General features: G+C 40.4%; 1 non-coding gene across 1 annotated transcript; it reads left to right on the top strand.

Annotated features, from left to right (window-relative positions):
• The first annotated feature begins 21660 nt into the window (after positions 1 to 21660).
• On the top strand, positions 21661 to 21767 carry LOC120101155 (U6 spliceosomal RNA). The gene has a single exon (XR_005501552.1). It is a non-coding gene; the product is annotated as a U6 spliceosomal RNA (small nuclear RNA).
• Positions 21768 to 22461: the final 694 nt, after the last annotated feature.

Below are 22461 nucleotides of genomic sequence, written 5' to 3'. Positions count from 1 at the left end.
GCTGGCCATGTGACTATACCTCTGTTCCCACTTCTCTACACATCGGTTCCCTCTTCAAAATAATTAGGAAGAAGTTTCTAGACTCTAGCAAAAGCTAAGTCCTCTTTCAGGTATATGGGAATGCCACCATGGGGAGGCCAGTGTCAAACCCTGAAGTAACCAAATCCCCGAAAGCAAAGACTAGACTGGGTTTGGACTTTCAGTGTAGAAAATTCACATGCTGAGAGAGAGAGAGAGAGAGAGAGAGAGAGAGAGAGAGAGAGAGAGAGAGAGAAAGAGAGAAGGGGGTGGGCAGGGATATTTCAGCTTGCCTTGCTTAAATCAAACCATTACCTACAGAAGAACTGCACACATGTTCTTGCTGTACCATCTGAGATCAAAAGAGAATAGTCTGAGCTTCTCTCACTGTGCTAACAGCTCTCCTCTCCTCTCCTCTCCTCTCCTCTCCTCTCCTCTCCTCTCCCCTCCTCTCCTCTCTTTTCCTGTTGCTATGATCTGATATTGTGGACATTATGACAGAAGAAGCTTGAAGCTACTGATTACATTGTACCTATATTCAAGAAGCAGAGAGTGACGAATGCTCAACTTCAATTGTCCAGGACTGCAGCCCAGTGAATAATACCAAATGGATAGGTCTTAACACCACAATAAAGATAATCAAGACAATCTCCCAGTCTCTCTGGTGACTCCAGATCTCTCAGAGTTAAGAACTGAGATTAACCATCACATCTCCCAGAGCAGAAGGGGTCCTGGTTTCTTTTTTTTTTTTTTATTAACTTGAGTATTTCTTATATACATTTCGAGTGTTATTCCCTTTCCCGGTTTCCGGGCAAACATTCCCCTCCCCCCTCCCCTTCCTTATGGGTGTTCCCCTCCCCAGACTCCCCGAATTGCTGCCCTCCCCCCAACAATCTAATTCACTGGGGGTTCAGTCTTAGCAGGACCCAGGGCTTCCCCTTCCACTGGTGCTCTTACTAGGATATTCATTGCTACCTATGAGGTCAGAGTCCAGGGTCAGTCCATGTATAGTCTTTAGGTAGTGGCTTAGTCCCTGGAAGCTCTGGTTGCTTGGCATTGTTGTTCATAAGGGGTCTCGAGCCCCTTCGAGCTCTTCCAGTTCTTTCTCTGATTCCTTCAACGGGGGTCCTATTCTCAGTTCAGTGGTTTGCTGCTGGCATTCGCCTCTGTGTTTGCTGTATTCTGGCTGTGTCTCTCAGGAACGGTCTACATCCGGATCCTGTCGGCCTGCACTTCTTTGCTTCATCCATCTTGTCCTGGTTTCTTTAACCATTGTTCTGACCTCAGTTTGGTTTTCTTTTTGAATAATCATAGACTTTCACTCTCTGTGTAAATTATCTTGCCTAAAACTGAGCCAAGCTCTGTGTGAGTGTGTGTATGTGTGTATATGTGTGTATGTGTGCGTGTATGTGTGTGTATTTGTGTGTATGTGTATGCATGTGTATTTGTGTGTATGTGTATGTGTGTGTATGTGTGTATGTGTATGTGTGTGTATGTGTGTGTGTCTATTTTTTTACTTGCTTATTTATTTTAGGAATGGAGAACTAAAGACAGCAATAACCTCATGTTTACATTCTCAGCATTATACATATGCACATAATGCATAAAGTGTTTACTGACTGCTGAGTCTCATTAGGTACTGGTCAATGTACAGCACAGGGGTTGCAGAAATAAATGGCTCAGTGGTAAACAGCACTCCATGACCTTGAAGAGGACCCAGGTACAGTCCGCGGTATCCATGTGGTGCCTCATGATCCCCTGTAACTTTGGTTTTAGTGGATCCAGCATACTTTTCCCACCCTCAGGGGAACTGGGCATCTGTTGGCAGTTCTGTGGAACCTAAAATTCTGCTTCACCCAGTAACCTTGGTACTACTGCTCCAGGGACTGAAATTAAAAGGTGTGTGTGAAGAGGCATGCCTGTGCCTCATCATTCAGTGGTATACAGTAATTAAATGTACAGCCTTACGCTGTGGTAGCAAGAGGTATCTTTAGTAACTTTTTAGAAGTTCCATAGAATGTGTGCTGATTTAAGTTGAGAGTCTTTTGAACTGAGATTTTGATCTGTGAGGTTTTCCTCCTCCCAACAGAACCTGGTCTCCAAGACCAAGTTTAGTGATTGGGAGAGTGATAAACTGTTGAGGCCAATGAGAACCAAGAATACCGATACATATCTGTGAATATGTCATAATGAGACCCATTACTTTGCATGCTAACTTGAAAAAAATTTAAAAAGCAAGTTGTCCCTCAAGTATACATCCATATAAAGATAACAATCAGGTTTGCTGAGTGACGTCTATACCCCATCATTCTGCACGTCCAGTGGACACCCCACACCATTCTGTGCTCCAAGAGCTCTGTGAAGTAACTCTCACCATGATCATGTTTTAAAAATGAGAAAACATCGGCCAAAAGAACAGCATTGCAAATATCTGCTGGTTTACAGCCAACCGAAGCAGATTAATGGGACTCCAGCATGAGCATCGACTGCAAAACTGGGAAACCACACCATCTTCTCATACTCAACTCACAGGAAATGAAGGAAGCCAGGCAAGAGATAGAAACAGAGACATTTCAGAGACAGACAAGTAGAAAGGGGCACTCTGTCACAAAAAAAAATCACTGGCTGTGTGCAATCACTTCTCTATGGCTGAAGTAACTTAACCCGTGTTAAACTCTGTGATAAAATTCATCCTGAGTGAGCTTCCAGGGACTAAGCCTGGAACCTAAAGACTATACATGGACTGACCCTGGACTCTGACCTCATAGGTAGCAATGAATATCCTAGTAAGAGCACCAGTGGAAGGGGAAGCCCTGGGTCCTGCTAAGACTGAACCCCCAGTGAACTAGACTGTTGGGGGGAGGGCGGCAATAGGGGGAGGGTTGGGAGGGGAACACCCATAAGGAAGGGGAGGGGGGAGGGGGATGTTTGCCCGGAAACCAAAGAATTATTATTAAGTATTAAATAAATTTAAAAAAATTTAAAACCCAGAATAAGAAAAAAAAATTCATCCTGAGTGAAAAAACAATCTACAGCATAAATGATGGCTGCCGAATTTCTATAGTTATAGTAACATCAAATAATTAAAACATGAGATGTATCTCAGACCCTATTAGGTGTGATTCTGCACACTTGAGACCAGTCTTCTGGGAGCCTGCAGGCCAGTTTCCCAGTAATAACTGAAAAGTCATTGATAAACAATTTTCAGTAATAGAATTAGGTGAGGTGTTTGTGGAAAGAGAGGGTGAAGATGGGAATCTGGCAACTGAAGCTAGTTTGCTGGGAGAGCAAGCATGGACACCAAAGTCAGGGATACTGAGTGATACTTTCTCTTGGTTCATTGTCGACCATAGCATGGTTTGTTACTGATGAGCTTTGCGCTGGTTAGCTTTATGTCAACTTACCACAAGCTAGTCATTAGAGATAAGAAAACTTCAATTGACAAAACACCTCCATAAGATCACACTGTAGACAGACCTGTAGGGAATTTTCTTAATCTGTGATCATGGGGAGGGCATAGTCCACTGTGGGTGGTGCCAGTCCTAGGCAGGTGGTCCTGGGCTCTATAAGGAAATGGAGTGAGCAGAGCACGTGGAGCAAGACTGGAAGCAGCAGTCTGCCCATGGCCTATGCATCATCTCCTGCCTCCAGGTTCCTGCCCTGTTTGAGTTCCTGTCCTGACTCCCTTTGAAGATGAACAGTGATTTGGGAACACACAACAAATAAGTCCTTCCTCCCTCATGCTGCTTTAGTCATGGTGTTTCCTTACAGCAACAGAAACCCTAAGTAGGACAAGTTTGCTCTCTAGACATGATTCATTTTAATGGTGCTTAAGTTATGTTCCTAGGGTGGAAGGCTCTAAAAAGGATAGATTCCTTTTGTTGCAAAATTGACTTTTTCCTCATTTTTGATATCTGTTAAGAAATATCAGACAGATTATTAAAGAAGATATTAAAGGAAAATGCTTAAGCTTGTTACTGTGTTATATAGTAAAATTATTCCTAAATTCTTTCTATCAGTGATCAATAAAAATAACATAAATCCATTTCCATTTATTAGCAGACACTTAGGATTTTGGGGACTAGGCTATATGAACAAGTCTTCTTTGCTACAAATTAAGAAATTGGACTTAAGAAATCCATCCAGCAAGGATGACTCAGGAGAGTGCATGCTACCCATACATCAGTAATACAAGAAAAGTTAAGTTACTTGGCTATCATGGAGCCTATATGAGTCTAAACAACAAGAGAGTAAATTATTTAAATTGGTAAGTTTTTTTTTCTCAAAAATGTGTAAGTAGGAATTGAATGAGAAATCCCATGAGCAGTGCAGGCAGTGTATAACTTGTGTTGGGATACTGTAAACTGACATTTACCATTAGCTGGTACCATTGGACCTATCTGAAAAAGAAAAAAGGAGAAAAACAAAAAGAAAAAGGAGGAGGAAAACAGAAAAAAAAACCCAAAACTCTCATGGTTATCAGAAACAATGTTAACATCAAAACCTCGATTATTTTGCTGAGACACATAATGTCACATGGGTAAAAATTCTATTTCTGTCTTCATAGGAAGAAAAGACTCCAAGAAACAAGCAAAAATGAAAACTGCCAGCTCCCACCCCTCACACCTTCACAAATAGTGTCACCTCTCCTGTCATATACCACATCAATGACAAAGAAAATAAGCTAGAAGTGTGGGTACTGGAGCAAAAGAGTGAAACCATTTTACCTAGACACTAGGAAGCCTTGGGTAATGAAGTGACTGAGAGAAGCCATTTTACCTTGACCAAGGGACTAGGGAAGAATGTCCAGGGCAGAGGAACTGTTTCCTTCAGAAAACAACTGACCCCTTATTTGACTATAAGGAATGACACCGAAGAGGAAGAGGAAGGACCTCTAGAGAAGGGGGAAAACATAGGTTATGCAATGGCCTCAAGATGGAAAATATAGGACTCACTTAAAACACTATACATTAGGGTAACAAGCTGTACATCACAATAATCTACCATATATTTCAAAACCTAGATGAAACTATTTTCTTTAGATTTTTTCATAATAAAGCACCATGCTATGCATGTTAAAGGCGATAAATACACTCAACCTGATTTAAGGATCATGTGATTTATAAATGTATGGAAAAAGAGCAGGCTCTACACGCATTCAGATTTCATGTTTCCTCTCATAGGATAAAATAATTTTAAATAAGAAAAAAAACACTTTTAACATAGGGAATAAAAATGTAAAACTACCTTCAAACAATTCGGCCCAGCACAGCTGGAACATGCCAGTTTCCTGGGGTGGTTGCTTGGAGACAAGAGGAAGAAACTGGGTTCTATGGCAGTACTTAAAAACAGACAACAAAGGTCAAAGGGAGTAGAGAGGGGATGACAAGGCAGAGTAGAGATTTGAACATATTCTCCAAAAGCCAAATAAGTGACTCCTAGTATGAACATAGTACACTATAATAGTGATCCCATTTGATTCATGCACAGTTGCCTCTCCTATTAAGGATTTCTATGCCATAAGAGGTCTCCTTCAGATTCAGGACAGGACACTGGTTAGAATGTAGAATGTGGCTCGCCGTTCATTTCGTCTAAGCACACTCTACAGCTATTGCAGTGATCTTTCATACTTGTAGCGAGCATTATATTGATAAGTTGTTTTGTAATGTTTAAGCTTATTTAAAAGCAAATTAAATAAGAAGCAGAAAGGTTCTCCTTGCCTCCTTAAAAACTCCCCATCCTGGAGCAGGTGGGCCCTCCACATCTGTAACAGGTGAACTGAAACAGCAGGAAGCTAAGGTATTAGAAGTACTGTGCTCTTAGAACAGCTGGAAGGTAAACTAGTTCCAATCAAGGTTACTACTGCTTACTCTATAATGAAGTTGTCCGTGGTGGGGATGGGAAGCCAGGAAGTTAGAGAGGACAGAGGGGATGCTCTGGCTGGAACTGTCTTGGTCATAAAAGCCAGCAGACATCCTCAATTCCCCACCGCTTGGGTTTCTGCTGACTGTTGTGAGAGTCAGTGTTTCCTAGCTTCTGCTAATTTGTTCTATGACTTGAAAGCCTTACTTGAGAAAAGGACTCTGCTTCATCCAGATACCTGAAGGGTGGGTGTCTCAATATAGCACCCCACAAACAACCCTGTTGATTTCTTCTGGATGTTTGTAAGCCCCAGATTTGAAAGAGCTTAACTTTTATTTGTTCTCTCAAGTGAACTACGACAGTTATCTCTATTGGATACCATGAGAGCCCAATTTAATGGAGTTTGGCTCTCTGCTGCTTCTCTGTATGTGCTGCATGCAATTCTCTCATGTCTCCTTGCTAGCTACTTAATAAACCCATTTCGCTCAAAGCCGAAAGCTTCTCCATGACAGTCATTTTTAGATGCATACAGATCTGTATTTTTTTTATCTAAAATCAGACACTATCTGTCTTCTTATTGTGCTGCCTTATTATGATATTCCTTCTTACTTTGGGCAAGACAATCCCTTCAGAAACACCCTGGAAAAGTAAATACTAAGCAGTTAAAAATGTAAGCAAGAAGCATTGAGTTATTAGGCAGAGCTTTACAAAGATAAATAGCTGCTGAAGGAAAAATGTAATTAACAGGTTACACTGTATATGTTTGCAAAATGCCTATGATGCATGAAAATGTTTTTGTCTACTTAATTTTCCAATGATTGTGTATGTGTATTTAAATTAATTAGATGCAAACAGCCTTGTGCTTGAAATAATTTTGTCGTAACTGCTATGTGCAGCCAAATCAATGGACTGCAGGGAAAAAAGGCTGACATCAAACTATGATCCAAGAAACTTTCTTCCCATTGAGGACCTGGGGACAGTTGGGCCATAGGATAAGCTACTGTCCTTAAGGGGAAAGAATCCCAAAGTCTCCTTGAGCACCAGCTGGAAACCTTCCTTTCAAAGGGAAATTTGTAGCATGGTAAAGCTTTGCCAAGAAATTAGTGGTCAGAGAACAAAGATCTTCATCTATTTTGTTCCCTGACATCCCCCAGTGCTTAGAAAAAGCTAAGTGTTCAATAAGTATTTGCTTAACTGGTGAATCATTGAGTACATTAATCAATACATTGCCACAGCACTTTAACAGCATGGTGTGAGAGTAAGAATTTGACATCAGAAGCCCTGAGATTTCACCCTCATTGGAAGGGGGAGACACAGTAATACACGTGACTTTGTAAGACCGATGTATCTCTTGGATCAATATAATAGGGAAAGTAGTTATGAAACCAAGGTAAAAGTTCTTATGATAGCATGCTGTTAATACTGAAGGAATGGGCCAGGAGATGTCTTCATTGATAAAGTGTTTGCTGTCTGGGAAAGAATGAAGACCTGCATTTGAGTCCCAGAATCCATTATAAAAATTTGTGTGGAGTAGTGTATGCTTATAATCACAACACTGGGGAGGCAAAGACAGGAAATCCTTAGGGCTAGCTGGCCAACAGCCTATTGTAAGCTGTGAGGCCCAGGTTCTGATGAGAAATCTTGTCTCAAAAAGCAAGGTGTGTGGCTCCTAAGGAGTACCATGACCCAAGGCTTCGGCATACACACAAACATGCACACACATGCATACACACACATATGTGCAGTTGCACACACACACATTTGTGATTGAACACACAGAAATGCACATGCACACACACACACACACACACACACACACACATAAACATTAAAGGATTGATATGTTTAACACCATAAAGGTGGAAGGAAAATCTCTTATGTGTTACTAGTTCTTCACCCTATTTCTCACTTATTATCTATTCTAGAGTCCCATGATACACAATCAATCTATAAACATCTTGTTTGGAATTCATGATGGCTACTGTATTTTATACTAGGGAATGAGAAAAACAAAAACAGAAAACCAAAACAAGGTGTCATGAATGATGGGAAATTAACACCAGGAGGTCTCTGAGGTTAGTTATTGTGGCATCAAAGACCTGGATTTCTTTTCAAGCCTGGAGATCCTATCAGTCAGCTTTCTGGAACGTTAGTTCTGTGTCATTCTGTGTCATAAGAGTGGTCTGTGACTAGTGCTTCTTGCAATGCGGGCCTATCCCAGATCAAATGGCTCTTAATTTGAAAATGCCCAGCTTTATCAAAACCATGTGTGTGTTTTGTAGACCCCCAATCTATTTTGCTATCTAACAAATACACTCAGGGGGCTGGGGATTTAGCTCAGTGGTAGAGCGCTTACCTAGGAAGCGCAAGGCCCTGGGTTCGGTCCCCAGCTCCGGCAAAAAGAACCAAAAAAAAAAAAAAAAAAAAAAAAAAAAGCAGCGTGAAGCTCGTACAAGTAGGTGGGAAGTAAGAGAGTACGTGTGACTCAAACAAATACACTCGTTTTCCAAATTTTATCTATAAGAATCTTACTTATGAATTTCTTTACTAAACCCATATACTGTCATTGTCCTGACACCTGCATGAAATTCTGAGAGCTAATGGTGCCCATGTGTCCATGCCTTTGGTGATATGAGTAAAGGTGCTTTGGGAGAGCTGGGAAATCATTGGAAGACAGAATCACTGTGACTGTGTGATGGTTCCACTATGAGGGTAGGTAAGTGGGAAGAATCGAAGATGGTGCTCTAGGCTTAGGGCTTCTCTGAGTGGGAAAATAGTTTAGCTGTTGGCTGAGGGAGAGAGAGCAAGAAGGTTTAAAGGCAGAAAAGAATTGCTTTAATCATGTGTGATAATGGACATATCTCTTGGGTTGAACAGGTAGCCTTGCCATTGGCACAAAATATGTAGGTAGTACCTCGTGAATATTTTGCCTTAGGTACCCAACATGGGTTAGTAAAACAGAATCTGCTCTACCTTTTACTAGTACAGCTTCAGACAACTCAATTATCCTTTCCAAGTCACATCTGAGGGGAGGGATGGTTAGGGATAATAACTCTTAACTAAATAATAATTATTATTTTTAAGCATGCAGTTATAATAAGAGCTAAAGGAAGAGCTCAGCCAGAAGAGTACTTGCCTTGCATGTATGAGGTCCTGGGTTTGACTTCCAGCCGGGCATACAAACACAGAAAGTGTTTAGGCTGGGTAATAACAAGTACATACAAAGCATTCAATTAACAATGACCACTTCCACTCATTCCCTTGGGGAAATTCGTATGTGACAGCAAGGAAATAAACAGATGGGAGTGATCATTTTATTAATAATATGTGCTCATTTTAAAAATAATTGTTGGCAGAGCCTCTGGCTGACACAGAACACATAGTTGCATTCGATTTTATGGGAACACAGAAAACCTCTTCAAGTGAACACAGAGCTCTCCACCTGGGGACCGGGTATAACTCCCTGTCAGGGCTGAACTCTCGGCAGTCCTGTTGCTCCACACCTGGCTTCACTTCCTCCATAAAATAGTTAAGTCGGTGGCAAAGTATGTGTTAAGGAATCGATGCAAGAAAAAGCAAACAAAACGGACCCCCTCCAGCCTACTTACTTAAACTTTAATATTGTGTGTAAGGGTAGATCGTAATACACTTAACATAATTTTATGCACAGCACATGTGCATATGCAAAAACATGTAAATCGCATCACTCTAAATGCAAATAAATGCATGATCTTTTTGTTTTCTGTGCCACTTAGATATGACCCTCAGGATAACCTTAATAGAAACTACTGCCCTAGGTAGCGTATTTTAACTGAATTACTGATCTGAGATTTTCTTTTCCTAGAAGCTCAGGAATGAAAATGAAATCTGTTTTCCAGTTCATATCTGCGTGGGTTTAGCCACCTGCTACGATTCCATATATCCTGTCCCCTTTATTGTTTTGTTCAATTGGTTAGGCTTTAAAAATAAAAAGGTGTGTACTTGTATTCTTTTCCACTACACTCAACTCCAGATTGTAAGTTCCTTAAACGAAGGTGTGGTGGTTTAAGTCAGTAAAAGTCTTGGACCTTTGACACACAGAGGGTGACTGTTTAGGGACGATTTGGAGTTTACACTTTGTTGGAAGAATTGTGTCACTGGGGGTACGTTTGAGGTTCTCGCAAGCTTCCCACTGTCCTCCTACAATCCATTTCCGGCTTATGGTTTGAGATGTGAACTCCCAGCTACTCCATCCTGCCGTGCCTTTGTTCTGTGGTCATGGACCATAACCCTCTAGAACTGTAATTCCAACTAAATACTTCCTTTCGTAACTTTCCTTACTCGTAGTGTTTTGTGACACAATGACTGAAGTGTAAGTAATACAGTAGGCATTGTATATTATAATCACCATTTTCTACTGTAACCCTGGCAACCAAATCTTTATAAACACAGATATTTGAAAATTCTAGATCAGGTGGTATGACTGACACATCGCTACAAACCATGTCTAGACATTCAGTCTGAGCAGCACAGAAGCCGAACAAATATTGATGGTGGTGAAATGGATGATTTATGTCCATGTGGCCTAAACTGGGATGCACGTGGGACTAAAGTCCTACACATGGCCCAAAGGAGGATAGTGTTAGCTCCAAGACTGTGTAAAGAAAGAACACGGACCGTGGCTGCAGAGCCTGTAGCTAAACAATTGGACAGACTCAGAGCACTTACTAACTGAAGCTGAATCATGTGAGTCCTTCAGGCTCAGAACAAGTCAGTACTCCTTCATAGAAAACCTTACTTTCCCAGCCTGGTATGTTCACACAAAGAACTCTCTATGCCTGGGATATGACCCAAGCTGAGGAAAAAAATCGCTCACACAGAGAACATGTCAGCAGGCTCTAGAGCCAGTGAAAGTAATGACTAGGCCTCTTTGACAAAAGAGACAGGAGGACAATTTCCAAGAATTTTGTAGATAGAATGAGCTAGCACATGAATTAACATCACTGTAACTCTCTCCTGCTTTTCCATTCTCTCCTGTCTCTTCCATGGTTCTATCTTCCACTCACCTTATGGTTCTTTCAGGGTCCCCTTCCTCCCTGCCTCCCTTCTGGACTATGTCTGTCCTCTTTGGTCCAGTCCACTCAGGAAGTTCTTACCCTGCGGCCACTCTCTCCATGGTCTGGGTGCTCTGAATTGCCCTTCCTGTGCCCTCTAATCAGTTCTTTCCCAGTCTCTTATTGCAAACCTTTCATCCATGATTTTCATGTTCTATTTTGGATTCTATTAATCTATTCGGTGTCTGTATGGCAAAATAACTCAGACACTTAATGTTTTTAGATCTGGACAGGGCCATAGCCCTTTAGAGATACTGTTTCCTTCCATGATACTTTGTTCTCATGAGGAGACATATGTCCTGCTTTCTCTTCAAAAGTACATTAACCACAAAGACCATTAGAACTCTTTCTCACAACCTGTCTCATTCTGTGGCAGGGTGAGCTCTAGTCCTATAAGGAAAAGAAAACCACCAAACTAAATGTTCTTTAGTCACAGACTAAATGGGTCCTTTAGTCACTTCTTGGTCTTTAAACACTCTTATTTCTTTTGCCCCAAGTGTTTCTAAAGTCTTCCTTTCATCTACAAACTCCTCATACTTTAAGTTTACTGACTTCATTCCCACGCACCTGCTCAAATCCCAGGTCTGTCTGCACTCAATTTTTCGACGCTTTTCATTGGGCTTCAGGGTAAACTTCTTGCTCAAATAGCTTCTAAGTTCCATGGGGAAATGAGTGGTTCATTGTTACCTTGTCAGCATAAATCCATAGAGAACCACTTGGGGCCGTATGGATACGTTTTAGGGAAATAGCTTTTTAAAGGAATAGCTCTCGAACAGGTGCCAGGGAGGTCTGCTGCCTGTGGTCTTTGTTCCTATGAAAACAAAGCCCAAGTGATTTTTTTTTTAAATTTTCACTTCTTCATTTTGCATTCCAATCACTGACCCCCCCAGTCTCCCCCTCCTACAATTTTTCCCCCATCCCTCCTCCCCTTTTCCTCTGAGTGGGTGGAGGGTCCCCTGGGTATCCCCCACCCTAGCACATCAAGTCTCTGAGGCTAGATGCATTCTCTCCCCCTGAGGCCAGACAAGGCAGCCCAGCTAGAAGAACAAATTCCACACACAGGCAACAGCTTTTGAGATAACCAACAACCACACCCCACAAAGGCCTCCCCCCACCATCCCCAACTCCCACTCCATTTGTTCAGGACCCACATGAAGACCAAGCTGTAGTTCTGTTACATACATGCTGGAGGCCTAGGTACAGCCGGTATGTGTTTTTTGGTTGGTGGTTCAGTCTCTGAGAGCCTTATGGCCCCAGTTAGTTGACTTTGTTGGTCTTTTGGTGGAGTTCCTATCCCCTTAGGGGCTCGCTATCCTTCCTCCTGTTCTTCCATAAAAGTCCCCAAGTTTCATCCACTGTTTGTTTGTGGGTGTCTGCATCTTTCTGAGACAGTTGGGGACTGGAGGAGGACAGCCATGTTTGCTAGCATAACAGAGTATCACATCATCAACAGTGTCAGGACTTTGGTGCTTGCCCATGGGATAGGTCTCAAGTTGGGCCTGTTATTGGTTGACCATGCCCTAAGTTTCTGCTCCAACTCCCCCACCTTGCATTTCTTGTAGACAGGATCAATTTTGGGTGGAAAGTTTTGTGAGTGGGTTGGTACCCCTATTTCTCCATAGGGGTTCCTGCCTGGCTACAGGACATCTCTTCAGTTTCCATATTCCCAATGCTGTTAGTCACTGCTAAGGACACCCCCATCGATGCTTAGGCCATTCCTTTTTTTTTTTTTTTTAATTTTTTTATTAACTTGAGTATTTCTTTTTTTTTTTAATTTTTCTTTTCTTTTTTTTATTAACTTGAGTATTTCTTATATACATTTCAAGTGTTATTCCCTTTCCCGGTTTCCGGACAAACATCACCCTCCCCCCTCCCCTTCCTTATGGGTGTTCCCCTCCCAAACCTCCCCCCATTGCCACCCTCCCCGCATAGTCTAGTTCACTGGGGGTTCAGTCTTAGCAGGACCCAGGGCTTCCCCTTCCACTGGTGCTCTTACTAGGATATTCATTGCTACCTATGGGGACAGAGTCCAGGGTCAGTCCATGTATAGTCTTTAGGTAGTGGCTTAGTCCCTGGAAGCTCTGGTTGCTTGACATTGTTGTACTTTTGGGGTCTCGAGCACCTTCAAGCTCTTCCAGTTCTTTCTCTGATTCCTTCAACGGGGGACCTATTCTCAGTTCAGTGGTTTGCTGCTGGCATTCGGCTTAGGCCATTCCTTATCCTAGGTGTCTGTCTCTTCCTGGAAATGCCCCTACCTCCTCACCCCTGTCAGTAGCAGATTTCCAGTCATTCTGATAAGCCCAGATAATTTGAAACAGTTTTCCCTTATTTTTTATTTTCTTTTTCTCTCAAGAAAAAGAAAGTTAAATGTCTTTTTATTTCCATTTTGCTTGCTCTTCTATTTAGGTTTCTTTTGTTTTATTTGTCTTTTCCCTATACAATGGGATAGAAAACCTTTTATGGTAAAGAAATGGATGTCAACAATGTATACTTTGATGTTCACTCAGTCTCTGTCGCCACTGCTTAATTAAGTCAGTGTTATGAGAGTGCGTTCATATACAGTATGGGAAAGACTGGATGTAACTGGGCTAAAATACAGAATGAGAAGGGAGAAAGGTGGAGTCTTTGTTCTCTCATCTGGCAGAAAACTGCTGACGTGGTAGACCTTTGATCACAAAAAGAACCCATTTTTTCCTGTCTGTACATCCAAGCCAATGTCTAGGAATAAATGCCAGAATTCTCTCTTCTTACATTATTAGCAGTCACTCTTCCAGTCTTCCATTCATAGATTGAGTCTGGTTTTTTATCCACTTCATTGTAATAGTTGTCCCTGCAATCTGAATTGTCTTAAATAAAAACCACAAACATATAAGACATTAAAATCAAGAAGAGAGAGTTCAAGTGCATATTTTTCTCATTAATATCATTTGGAAGTTTTAAATTATCAATAAAATATCAGTCTAATAAAACAATTAACCCAAGACAATGTAATGATTAATACTGATTGTCAACTTCACAAGGTTCAGAATCGCCCAGACAACAAGCCTCTGTAACTACCTGCGAGGGATTATCTAGAGTAGGCTAATTGAGTAGCAAGGCCCAAACACATCGACAGAGGGACCACTCCATAGGTTAAGCTCCTGGACTGACTGAATCAGAGAAAACGCACTAATAGTAGCATCTGTCTCCCTCTATGCAATGTGATCAGCTCTGAGACAGTTGGGGACTGGAGGAGGACAGCCATGTTTGCAAGCATAACAGAGTATCATCAACAGTGTCAGGACTTTGGTGCTTGCCCATGGGATAGGTCTCAAGTCATGACTCATGACTGCCCACCATGGTGGATTGCACACTGGAACTGTGAGTCAGACTAAAGAATTGACTTGCTGGGGCTGCAGAGATGGCTCAGTGGTTAAGAGCACCGACTGCTCTTCCAGAGGTCCTGAGTTCAAATCCCAGCACCCACATGGTGGCTCACAACCATCTGTAATGAGATTCGATGCTCTCTTCCGGAGTGTCTGAAGACAGCTGCAGTGTATTCATATATAATAAATAAATCTTTAAAAAAAAAAAAAGAATTGACTTGCTTTTGCCTCGAGTTTTCTCCCAGCCGTGAGAAAAGTGCTAACAACAGACAACTTAAGAAAGTTAGATGGTGACATATTGTGGCCTGAAGTCCTCAGGCTTGTTCCTTCCTGGTCCCAGATGCCATCTAGTGTGTCCCGTTGTTCAGCAGCATGGTCTTGCTATAGTTAGGTGACAGAATCAGAGGACAATCCCCATTTATAAGTCAACTTTTCTTGTATTTGGAGAAAGATCTGCTCATCTTAATTCAGCTTGAATTTTAGGAAAATATAGACAATACATAAAGAAGGCAGTTAAGACTGCATTTAGAGTAAGATACAAATATAACAATTTAATATTTAATATTATCTATGCATGTATATATTTCTTTTCAAGAAAAAGACATGATTTCATTCTTCCTTTTGGATGCATAAAATAACCTTCCTACATATGCTACATTTATTTTCTTAGTCTATTCCTCTGCTGATGGACATCTAGGTTGATTCTACAACATAGCTATTGAGAATAGTTCTGCAGTAAGGTTAGATGCAGACTTTATTACATTTTTAGTACCACCTCCACGGTGTCCCACAGATTCTTGAATGTCCTATTTTTATTTGAATTTAAGAAATTTTAATTTCCCACTGCTTTCTTTGATGAAACATTCATCACTAAAGAAATGTGATGTTCAATCTCCATGAATTTGCCTATTTTTTCATAGTTTTTCTCTCAATTCAATTAGTCCTGCTAGGTTACAGAAATGTGTAGCTGAGTATGATGTCATCTGGTCATCTGTGAGTTCTAGTTTAATGCTTTGAGTAACCTCCCTAAAGTTTGCTTTTTCACCTCTCTGTCAAAAGCCAGTTATAGCTGTATGGGTTTACTTTGGGGATCTTCCATGTGCCTATTTTGAAGTGTGTTTGGTTTGTGCTTCTGTGGCTCTAGAGTGTGATTTGAAATCCAGAATTGGGACGCTCCTACTGCAACCTTCTCCTGTGCTTCCGTTTGAACTTTGAGGAGTTTTGTTGTTTGTTGCTGGTTTGCTTGTTACATTTCTGTACAGAGTGACACTGGGAACTTTTTTGTGAAGATTGCATGAATCTGCAAATTTCATTGCTACTGTAGCCATTTCCACAATTCAAATACAAATTCAGCCAGTATGTAATTATGGAAACTCTTTCTGTAGTCTACTGTTCTCTTCGAGTTTTTCTATTTAGTGTTTTAAAGATCTTCTTGTAGAGGTCATTTACCTCCTTGTTTAGAGTCATACAAAAATAAGGGTTTTTTTTTTTGAGGCACTGTAAATGAGGCTGTTTTCTGGGTTTCTTTCTTGGCATGTTATTTATCTGTATACAGGAAGGCTACTAATTTTTGAACACCAATTTTGTCTTCTTTTGTCAGCACTTTCATTGAAAATGTTTATTAGATATGATATTTCCCTGGTATGGTGGCCAGTTTTGTCTTGTTCCTGATTTTAGTGGAGTACTTAGCATTTTTCACAGGGAGGCTGTGGTATGTAGCTTTTATTGTGTTGAAGGGTATTTTTCTTATGCCTAGTTTCAGAGAGTTTTAATACTGAGATGTTAAAAATTATGTGATTTCCACCCTTAGGTCTATTGGTGTGCTCGCTGTATTACATTTATTGGCTGACATCAATTGAACCATCTTTTCCGCCCTGGAATAAAGTTCACATGATCATGGTGAGTGATGCTTTTGGGTGTGCAATTGAACTTGGTTTGTCGTTCTCTTGTCCAGGCTATTTGCATCCAGGTTCATCAGGGCACATGGGCAATTATTGTCTTTCTCGCGTTGTGTCCTCTGGGTAATCCTGACGTTGTCATGGAAATATGCTTTGCTTTTTAATTGCAGAAATTTTTCCTGAGAAACATGTGCTCTGTTGTTCTTCACGGTCAGGTAGAATTCAGCAGTGAACTTTGGGGATATCTCTCGCTGTTTATTGGAGCTCATTGTTTGTCCTTGTTTTGTTTACATTGTTTGTGGGTTTTAGCTTTCATTTTGGCAGGTGAGACATGCTTAGAAATTTATCCATTTTTTTCCCTTGAGCTTTAATTTGAGTTTAGGTTTCCAGGGCATGCTCTGGTTTTTGCCTCTTGATTTTCTTTTGTGTCTCTTGCAAAATCTCCCGTTCCATTTCTAATTTTACTGATTTGAATCTTCTGTTTGTTATAGTACATTGGACTAATTTGTCAATTTTATTTATTATTTTCAAAAACTTTCTAGTATGATTGATCCTTTGTGTTCTTCTTGTTTCCACCTGATTAATTTCTACCATAGTTGTTATTTTTTTCTTTGCATTAACTTATTTCAGATTTGGCTTTTCCTTCTTTGCCTAAAACCTTCAGGTATATCAGGTATTTATTTAATATTTCTCTGACTTTTTTTAAAACATTATTAACTAAATTTACTCTTAATTTCTCATACATATAAGATATGTATGGATCAACTTCACTCCTCACTGTCCTACTTCTCCTGTTTGTTCTGCTTTGATTTTATTTTATTTTTCAAATTATCTCTCTACGTACCACTGCCTGGCCTGGAATTGCTATGTAGATCAGTCTGACCTTGAACACACAGAGATCATCCTATTCTGCTTCCCCACTCTGAGATATATATACATATATACATATATATATATATATATATGCAGGCATCTATAAAAATAAAATTTACCCTTAATACCACTTTCAGTGTATCCCCCAGATTCTTGTATTTGTGCCATATTTTTTTATTTTTTTTATTTTTTATTTTATTAAGAAATTTTAGTTTCCTTCCTGGTTTCTTTGATGATTCATTCATCACTAAGAAATGTGTCATTCTCTATGAATTTGTCTCTATTATTTATAGTTTTACCTCTCGTTTGATTTCTAGATTTATTTCTTTTAGGAAATAACCGAATGACCAGCTGAAAGTTTGAGTGAAGGATTCTGTAGATCACTGTTCAGCCACTTTGCTCTGTCATCCCCTTGAGGTCCATTTTCTCAGATATTGCTGTGACTATACCTGTCCTCTTCTTTGGACCGTCTCTTTCCATTCTTTCACAGTAAGGCTATGCTTATCTTTGCCTGTTAGATGCAGGCAACACATAGATTGGGTCTCATTCTTAATTTAGCTTGTGCATTTTGATTGGGAAGTTGTCATTTAGAGTTATTGGAGGTATGTACCATTCTCTGGCTTTGTTTTCCTCTGTTCAGTACTTTTCTTACCCTCGTTTTCTTAGTGTGTGTGTGTGTGTGTGTGTGTTTGTGTGTCTGTGTGTCTCTCTGTATGTGTTCTTTTCTGCAACCTCATAGATATGTACATCTTTTTGTTGTCACTGTTAAACCTCAAAATAATAGCACATCTTTACTTCATTTAAAAATCAGTATCCAAGGTAAAGGAATTTTCTATTGTATTCAACTTCCTTCCAGTCTCCTGATAGTGACCTGCTCTTTTCCCAAAGAAGTTAGTCTTCTCTTCCATCATACATTTTTTTTGTGAAATCAAATGGATTTTCTACTCTAAAAACTCTGTTTTAATACAGATCTAGCTACACATAAGCAAGTCTACCCAAATTCAGTGAACTGCTTCATTAAAGTGCAACTCATCCCAGTGAGCTTCGCAGCAAAGACATCCTCCAAGAACCTCTATACCACTGTAACAGCACTGATAATTATCCATTTTACTCTCTGCTCTGATGTTTTGTGTACTAGGTGCTTGGACACCAGGCAGCTAAAAATCCTGTGCAAACCCTCGTCTCTGCTAGTAAGTTCTGTGGAAAATCTGAGGGTGGGTGTCAGTCCTGGTGTTTTGAGCCAGAGCACTGATATAAAAGACGCACAGAAGAAGATTCCTTTCCTGGTGGCAAGGGCAACAGCATGTTCTCCACAGCCTAATCCTCCATTGTTTGTTCACTGTTGCAGTTCCTCATGTCCCCCAGTCTAATGCAGCCTGCCTCCTTCTCACCCACGACTCCATTGAAAAGGCATTGAAGAAAAAGTCCCTTTCTTTGCTGTCTTTATTGTGTCAGTGATGAGACTTTTGGAAGTATGTTTTATATGACAGATTGGAAGACACCAAAACAGTAAGCTTTTATATTTGAACTTTTTGGCTAATCGACCTCACCAAATTTTCATTTATTCTACAGCTTTGACTGGGGGGGGGGAGCCAGAACATGAGACTGAGATTTGTCTCCTAACACAGATTATTTCATAGTAAGCTTTTCTTCAAAAATTGTCATGGCTGCTCTTACGCACCGATGAGTAGAGCATTTTTTTGAGTCAATAAAACTGAAAACCAAGTCACCTCAGGACTGAAGTACAAACAGAACCATGTGTAGAAAAGTCAATAATAAGAGAAGGCTCATCCAGTCGCAGTGACTTACAGAGAGACATCTGTAACTTTCAGGGTCTGAATTGAGTGGAACAAGGCTGTGTGTCGCCATGGCACAGTACAAAGCAGGGAAAGCTGCTCACATATTGATGTCAGGAAAGCACACACAGGCTGAGAAAGAGAGCAGGTCCCACCATTCTCTTTTGAGGGTACATACCCTAAAACTTCCAACAAGGCTCTATTTTTTAGTCTGACCAGGTCACAGTGTTCAGAATGAAGATCAAATCTCTGGACCTCAGCAAATGTCTTACACAAATAAGATAATAGAACTCTACTCTTCTCCCTGTGACTATTTGGAGATGAGGACTCAGAAAGAAATATTAAATAAGATCACAAAGCTAAGATCCTATAAGAGGAAGAGATGTCTCAGGAGTTGGGTACAGTTATTTCCTTCCAATTGAAACATTTCTTCCTGAAGTGGGGAAAACAAGAAGAAGACTTATAAGACTCAGGAAGTAAACACAACTCCTAAATCTCAGAAAGTCACTGAAATTTATGAGACTCACAAAGCTTCTTCCCAATATTATAAAAGCAGCCACAATTACTGGAGAAAGAAAACTCTCTCATCCAAACTTCTTGAAAAGTTGATTCTCATGCTGTGTGGGCCTCTCCGTGGTGCTGCTGTCCTTGATTCGTTCATAATTTTGTAAGCCTTTAAAAATACTTTTGTAAGTAATCCTATATGAACTCACTAGTTCACTAGGCTAGAATCATTGGTTTGGTCTGTCCTTAGTCCCAAATCTGGAACAAATATACATTTGTTAATATCCAGCAGGAAAAATCATATAAGAAGCACATAATGAAAAGGTCACGTGAGGACAAGACAAAAGTCTGGTATCTGAAAACTAGAAGAAAAATGATGCCAGACTTCTCATTTGGGACTTCTAGCCCCTGAACTGTTACTTGTTACTGACATGTTAATTTTTCTAAACATCCTGCAGTATTTTATTTTGGTTATGGAACAGACTGGCCTCTCCTTTCCTTTGTTCATTTCTTCCTTTCTTCATTTTTTAAAAAACTGTTTTTATTTAGACTTTTATTTATTCTCTTTCATCCCTCTTTTTCCATTTCCTTTCTTTCCTCTAAAAGAAACCACTTCATTTGTTTTTATATTTTGAAGTAATATTTGTATGTGTTCTTTTGAAATAATTATATGCCCATGTTGTTTGTTAGCATGAATGCTATTGTGTGTTTACTTTAACTTGTTATTTTCACTCCACATAATTTTTTCATATTCATTAGGGTTACCGAGGGTACCTGCTTATACATTAGTCTTGGGCTATATGCCTGTCAGTAGCATATAGCCATAACACCAATGTAACTGTTCTGTCAGCAAAGGATAACTGGATTGCCTACAGTGCCTCCCGATCACTAAAGACAATGATTTAAGGAACAGCCCCATTCATTTTCAATTACAGCTTTATATAAACTAGAATCTCAATATTAACAGACACTAATTTTTGTTAGGTATTAACAGAGTGCTTCAAAATTGCTATGCTCTTCTCTATCCAACCAAACAAGCCAGAGTATAGCCATGATCTCTCCTCTCATCAGCATTTATTAGCTACTGTTTTATCCATCTGACAGGTCTTCGGGGATACGTCATTGTTACTTTAATTTGCATTTATCTAATTACCAATGATTTTGAGCATCCCTTTGTAAGTTTATTAGTCCTTTGAGTTTCTTCTATGAATTTCCTTTACATATATCTTTGGACCATTTTTCTCTTGGGATTCATATTCACTTCTTGTTTATTTGTAGAAGGCTCCTGTATATTCTAGATATGGGTCTCAGTGGTGCTCAATATTGAATAAAATTCTTTAGTGTAATATAATCAATTACAGTCATTTTCTACCTCATGATTCTATGGTGTTGTGCTTTTCCACATTACAAGACTATTCTTCTGTACTATTAGGTTTATGGTTTTCACATTTAGATACATAAGCCATCTGGAGTCTTCTTTATAGCAGCATTATCTGCATTATTTTTATGCAGTAAGACATTTTCTTTGATACCACCTAGGAAATAATTTGTCTACTTTCCATAATACATTGGGCTCTTTTACTGTATATCAACTGTTCAAAGTACATATACACATACACATATATACATACACATACACATTCATCTGTATACGAGAATGTGTATGTGTGTGCATTTTAAAAATCTTTAGACTTGAGAGGAGGGCCCAGGAGCAGCAAGTTCACTGCGTCTGAGACACTGCCAGAACCGGAAGGGACCGACCGGATAAACAGTTCTCTGCACCCAAATCCTGTGGGAGAGAGAGCTAAACGTTCAGAGAGGTAGACACGCCTGGGAAACCAGAAGAGACTGCACTCTGCACACATTACTGATTCCAGAGGAAAACACCAAAGGCCATCTGGAACCCTGGTGCACAGAAGCTCCCGGAAACAGCAGAAAGGGCAGAAAGGGCAGCACAGATCTTCCTGGTGGCTGCTGCCGCGGAGAGCTCATAAGCAACACCCCACTAGCAAACTTGAGCCTCGGGACCACAGGTAAGACCAACTTTTCTGCTGCAAGTGACCTGCCTGGTGAACTCAAGACACAGGCCCACAGGAACAGCTGAAGACCTGTAGATAGGAAAAACTACACGCCCGAAAGCAGAACACTCTGTCCCCAAAACTGGCTGAAAGGAAACAGGAAAACAGGTCTACAGCACTCCTGACACACAGGCTTATAGGACAGTCTAGCCACTGTCAGAAATAGCAGAACAGTGCTCGCTTCGGCAGCACATATACTAAAATTGGAACGATACAGAGGAGATTAGCATGGCCCCTGCGCAAGGATGACACGCAAATTCGTGAAGCGTTCCATATTTTTAAGACTGAACCCCCAGGGTTGGCGATTTAGCTCAGTGGTAGAGCGCTTGCCTAGAAAGCGCAAGGCCCTGAGTTCGGTCCCCAGCTCCAGGGGAAAAAAAGAAAAGAAAAAAAGAAATGTTAAAAAAAAAAAAAGACTGAACCCCCAGTGAACTAGACTACGGGGGGAGGGCGGCAATGGGGGGAGGGTTGGGAGGGGAACACCCATAAGGAAGGGGAGGGGGGAGGGGGATGTTTGTCCAGAAACCGGGAAAGGGAATAACACTTGAAATGTATATAAGAAATACTCAAGTTAATAAAAAAAAAAAAAAGAAATAGCAGAACAAAGTAACACTAGAGATAATCTGATGGTGAGAGGCAAGCGCAGGAACTCAAGCAACAGAAACCAAGATTACATGGCATCATCGGAGCCCAATTCTCCCACCAAAGCAAACATGGAATATCCAAACACACCAGAAAAGCAAGATCTAGTTTCAAAATCATTTCTGATCATGATGCTGGAGGACTTCAAGAAAGACGTGAAGAACTCCCTTAGAGAACAAGTAGAAGCCTACAGAGAGGAATCGCAAAATGCCTGAAAGAATTCCAGGAAAACATAAATAAACAAGTAGAAGCCCATAGAGAGGAGTCACAAAAATCTCTGAGAGAATTCCAGGAAAACACAATCAAACAGTTGAAGGAATTAAAAATGGAAA

Source organism: Rattus norvegicus, chromosome 2 (assembly GCF_036323735.1).
Source record: "Rattus norvegicus strain BN/NHsdMcwi chromosome 2, GRCr8, whole genome shotgun sequence".
In the NCBI taxonomy this organism is placed as follows: Eukaryota; Metazoa; Chordata; class Mammalia; order Rodentia; family Muridae; genus Rattus; species Rattus norvegicus.
This window is presented reverse-complemented; position numbering and strand designations above follow the sequence as displayed.